The sequence below is a fragment of the Globicephala melas genome, chromosome 20 (genome assembly GCF_963455315.2).
Source record: "Globicephala melas chromosome 20, mGloMel1.2, whole genome shotgun sequence".
In the NCBI taxonomy this organism is placed as follows: Eukaryota; Metazoa; Chordata; class Mammalia; order Artiodactyla; family Delphinidae; genus Globicephala; species Globicephala melas.
The window spans coordinates 56,829,969-56,835,968 of record NC_083333.1 but is presented as its reverse complement, the minus strand read 5'-3'; positions in this window follow the sequence as shown (position 1 = coordinate 56,835,968).

The window sequence follows — 6,000 nt, the reverse complement described above, 5'->3', positions numbered from 1 at the left end:
GTAAGAATGTGAATGGTATGTCCTTTCCAGAAAATAATTTGCCAATACATTTATAAAAACACTTTAAAGTATGTATACTTTTGATGCAATAATACTACTTTGAGAAATTTGACCAAACAACAATTGTAATCAAGGAATTATATACCATTTTTTTAAATGATAGTTTCATTTATAATGTCAAAAAGCAGATACAATTTAAATTTTCAATAAGGAAATTGTATAGGTACACAAAAAATACTCAGATATCAAAATGAAGTTTTCACAGAATATTTGAAGATACGTGGAAATAATTGCCTTTACAACATGCAAGAAAATAGATGGATATTTTAAGTATTTTCATCCAAGGTTTGTTTACATGCATATACACTTAAAATATGTATTTGTACAAGTATTAAAAAAAAGTATATCAAAATATTAAAGCATGTATCTATTATGGGCTACATATGTCCTTCCTAAATTCATTTTCCCTAGTACCTCACAATGTGACTATATTTGGAGATAAGATCTTTAAAGAAGTAATTAAAGTTAAATGAGGTCATTAGAGCAGGCCCTAATCCAACATGACCGGTGTCCATGTAAGAAGAAGAGATTGGCACATGGACACATAAACTGAGGAAAGACAATGTGAAGACACAGGGAGAAAATGGCTGTCTTCAAGCCAAGAAGAGAGGCCTCAGAAGAAACCAACCCTGTCAATATCTTGATCTTGGACTTCCAGCCTCCAGAATTATAAGACAATAAATTTCTGTTGTTTAAGACTATGGTACTTTCTTATGACAGCCCTAGCAAACTAATTATAGCACCCACTGGAGGTGAATTTATGAGTGGCTTTTATTTACTTTTTAATACATTTTTATGTAGTCCCTAATGATTTTACTATGAGTCTAAGCACTGAATCCAGGCACTATTTCCTCAGAGTCATGAATTTTTTTCTCTTTTTCTTTGTGCAGGGCAATTGGATCCAGATAACATGTTAATAAGTAGTTATTTATGTGTGTATCTCTTTCACTTGGTTGTGAGCCTTTGGAGGACAAAGACTTTGTTCAAATCCATCTGCCTAGTATTGCAATTGGCACAGATATTAGGTACCCCTAAATGTTTGTGGAATGACATATAGATGGCACTGATTTATAATGTGTTTAGTCTACTCTCTCACATTATAAAAACAGTTTACTCTGTACCTATTCTATACCTGTGAGGATTTTGAGTGTTTCTATCATCTCATAAAGCATCATTTACAAATGCTAAACTGAGACTTCCCTTTCATAGGGAAAAATCCAGCTTGCTGTTCTTTTGTCTTCTTACCAGTGTTGTCTAGTTTTTGCCCTAATTTTCCATCAGCAACCCCTCTACTCCCAGGCCTCTCTACTCCCAGACTTTTCTATTTACTTTCACATACAAACACACACAGTCTTTTCCAAAGGAGGGGTCAAGGATACTTTGACTCAACAAAAAGCACTACATATAAAAGACTATTGATCTAAACTGCAAACCAGAACAGAGTTTGAGGGAATGAAAGGTTAAAGAATGGGTTTTCTTGTCTATTTGGAGAGAGGGTTAAGGAGCTGGAAAAGAGGGAGGAACCAAGTACTACGATAGACATACGTAAATACCTACCTTCCTCATTTTAGTCATTTTTCAGAAGTAAAGCCTGTCTGTTTTACTGGAAAGTGTAGGAATACCTTGGTGGTTTGGAATCAATGCCAACCCTCTACCAACTGAATTTGTCCTTGAGGATGTCATTATTTTAAGACATTGACATATCTTTCTATTTAATTTTGAGTATATACTAAATCCAAGGCACTTTGCATATATTTATGATATTTAGTCCAGAATCATCCCTGAAAAGTAGTATCAATGTTAAATAAACTGCTTACCAAAGGTTACCTAGCTTACCTAAGGTCACAGGAAAATGCTTCTGGGATAGGCATCTTAGTGAAAGTTCCTAAGATCTTCCTAAGAATAGGTTCCAACAAGAAGAAATGACATTTTCCATACATAACCTTGTTTGATTTGTCTAACATTGCTAATAGGTGGGAATTAGCATTGCTATCTTACATGGCAGAAAAGGTAGGACAACCTGCCAAATGAACACAGAATTAAATAACAGAGTTGAGATTTAAACCCATCTCCATCTGATTCAGAAGAAAGAAATCTAGATAGAGAATCAGAAGCTTTTTAGAAAGTGGTAAGGGTTAGGGTTATAGTCTCTGGGAAAATCCATGCCATTACAACTTTACATTTGGTAGCATCCTTTTTTGCTTTTATATAGTAAACTTATTAACTTATAAGTTTACCACTTGATTCATTGTTTTCCTATCGCTAATTCCTTTCCACATTTAGTGACTTCAAGATCCAAATGGATTATTTACCAACCTCTTAATAGCTAGCTAGGGCTTCTTTACTTTTGGTAATCTCTCCTCTACTCCACTTCAACCACCAACTCCTATAAACTTATTCTTAATCTGGTCATTCACAATAACTATGTTCAAATCATGAGTATAAACATGCTCATGTATAGCTACAAACTCTGATCCTTCCAGAGGGTAATTATGATAGTCTAGTCTGTCAATTCCATCAAGTTAAGGCTAATGCAGGATGTGTTTCTTGTCAAAGTTTGGATGCATGAAAATTAAAGGAGTGTGCAAAGTTGCAATTGGGGTGGGGCAGAAAACTGGAAGAGAATCTACAGGGGTCATTTAAATAAATAGATGCTTCAGAAGTAGACATAGGGTTTTGGTATTAAGAAATCAGCTATCCAAGGTGATATAAGCAATGAGCAATAGATCTTGTAGGCAAACAGGAAGATTCTTAGTAGTGGTAAATAATCATTCAGAGGTCATTACCCCAAATCTATATTTCAGGTTTGCATGAAGGATTTGATTTATTTCAGGAGTCTTGGGTCAAGCAAATACATATCAGGGTTATGCCAAGGATCAAATACAAGTATGGCATTAATGCAGAAGAGCTTTCCAATGCAAATATCAGCTGTTGATACTATTCTTGATTTAAATGGCCCATCTTGATGTTATAGGCAGTACTGATATTATGGGGTTCCTACTTTCTCCTACACCCAGGTAAATGTTTCCTTCCTTGTTTCTTTAGTGGTTAAGAGAATTATGGAGAAACTAGCTGGGGTTGGTCAACTATTCAAACATGCTTTTTATACATAAGCAGCATATTTGTTCTGTCTCAGTACGTTTATATTTATTTTTTATAAACCTTACTTCCCATCAGTAAACTAAGTGAAGATAAGAGAATAGAATTAGCATATCTGTCCCACTTGTTGTGACAAAATATGAGCTTAAGATTTGTATGCTAATTTAGGAAAGCATATTCCTAGCAGTATGTGGTAAGCCTGATAGAATAAAGTTTCAGTAGCAAATACAACTGTGGGAATCTCCATTAAAAAGCAACACTAAAAGTAGATGACATGAAAGAGTGTTATGGAAGCTATTTAGAGTGAATTTGAACAGAAATAGAGCCATCTCTAGAGAGGCGGAGCCTTGGGACAACTCATTTGTGGAAAAAAGATGGAAAGAAAAAGTATAAGGATAAGGCTTCTCCCTGCCACTCTCCAAATTTGTGAGGAAAGATGTTGACGGAAAGAGGTAGGAGGAGGAAGTTACAACGTGTTTGCATTTCTTGATAGGCAAAATACATAGAGTTTTGTATAGCTTGGAGATGGAAAGGAAAGGAGACGTGCTAAACGTGCTGGAGTTAATTATATTAGCTAATTGCATTTTCTTCTATTGATGCTCCCTCATTCCAAGTCACACCAGTGCCTATGGAGAGACACCACTCTTGTTTTTTGAGGCAGCCAGAGGAGTGTCCAGAGCATGTGCTGGGCTCCTTGCTACCTTATAGAAAACATATCTTCTTTGGAAAGTAGAAATACATTCCTATACACCCCAAATCCTCCTTGCAAGTTAAAATTAGGAACAGAAGGGAGGATGCCTTTTGAAATATTCTACAATGTACTTGTTATTTATTTTTCCCCTGCGTGGCATATACTAGCCACATGCAATATAAATTTAAGTAGGACACAAACAAATAATATTGACTTTAATATCTGTATATTTATCTCTTTCTTTTTCTTTTTATGACAACTGATGTCTTTCATTTGCAGAATCAATATTATTATTAAAATTAATGTATTTAAACAAGAAAATTAACTATTTTTGAAATAACTACCTTTATATCATTAGGTCAGCCTGCAGATAGGTAAAATTTGTGAAGATGGCTCTCAAGTGGCTGAAATTTGGGAGTCACTGTAGTATAACATGATGTGGCAGAAAAAAACAGGATTGAAAATAAAAAATTTATGGATGCTCAGCTTTGCTAATAACAACCTATGCATTGTGGACAAGTGGTTTAAACTTGCTTAACCTCAGTTTTCTTCTCTTTGTTTAAAAATATTGATAATAATCCTCAATTTAGCTAATTTATAGTACTTTTTGTGAAGATTCAATGGGATAGTGTATTCTATATTCTTTTTAAAATATCCAGTGTTAAAATGAAGAAGTATTGTGGGTAAACCTTAAGAAGGCCCCTACTGAGTCATTCCCTTAATAGTTCCCTCACCTGAATGTGGCCAGAACCTATAACTTGCTTTTATTCAATAGAATATGAAAAACAAAGGTGATGGGATCAAACTTCCTTAATTAGATCTGGTTATATGTCTTAGCTGAATGAGAGGGTGAGAGAGAGAGAGATTCTCCCATTGGCCTTGAAGAAGTAAGTGGCCCTATTGTGAACTGCCTATGGGAAAGGCCACATGGAAGAGAACTGTGAGCAGCATCTAGGACCTGACTGTGGTCTCCAGCTGACAGCCAGAAACTAGGGCCCTTGGTCATACAGTCACAAGGAAATTCATTCTGTCAGCAACCTAAGTGAATTAAGTAGAATATTTCCTAATTGAGTACAAGGATGGGAACATTGTCTAGCCAACCCCTTGATTACAACACTGTGAGTCCCTAGGAAATAAAAAAAAAAATTACTTTCTCAGATGTACCAGCCACATTTCAAGTGCTCATACAGTGCAGTATAAACATTTTCATAATCTTATAAAACTCTATTGAACAAGACTCTTCTGGAGGTTCCTGAAGGCTGAGGCTGAATCTGAGACTTCCCCTGAAATTGAACCTGATTTGGCTTTTCCTTTTATCTGTCCTATTTTCTGTCAGAGGTTACTGCTTTTTCCTAGGCATGTTTCCTTTATGAAATTTTTGCATCCAAACCCTTGACTCAAGGTCAGCTTCTGGGACAGCTTTATCTAGGACTCCAGAGAAATTAACTGGAAGAAATGTCATTTATTTCTATCCCTGAATGCTAATTGACAAAATATACTTTCATAATTACTGATTTTCTAATCCTTATTCCTTCATGGTACCTCCCTTGATTGTTAAATGTGAAAATACGGATTGCTGCATTTACAGTTTACAAAATTCTTTCTCAGACATATTTTAAAGAAAAGATATTTTAAAATGTAGCATACCTGCACTGGTTTATAGTAGGCAATCAGTAATAGGTAGCTATTAATATCCTTATTTTAAGGATTGGAGAATTGAATCCTAAAATGGTTGCAATAGTCTAAGACCATATTTCAAAGAAGTGGCAGAGTTAGAATTCATTGCTGGCTCTTTTGACCAAGAATTTGGTACCCTTTCTTTACAATGCACTGACTTCAGAACTCCAGAGGATCTGCCACACTGAGCATCCTCTGTATGAATACAAAATGGACATCAGAGGGTGTGTTCTGAGAAGGGAGATTGTTCTTTCTAAAATTAAGAATTACATGGTTGCAAGATGACTAAAGGTCAAGTTGTGAGGTAGACATTCACCCTTCACGTACTTTCCTTTAAAGTATCTGTAACTGATTGTTTAGTGCCCTAATGCTTTATGTCTGCTTCAACCATGTAGTTTGGCTGATCTTTTTTTTTCCCATACAAGCACAAAATGACCCCATAGGTCAAATACACTCTGTTTTTCTCCTCCTCC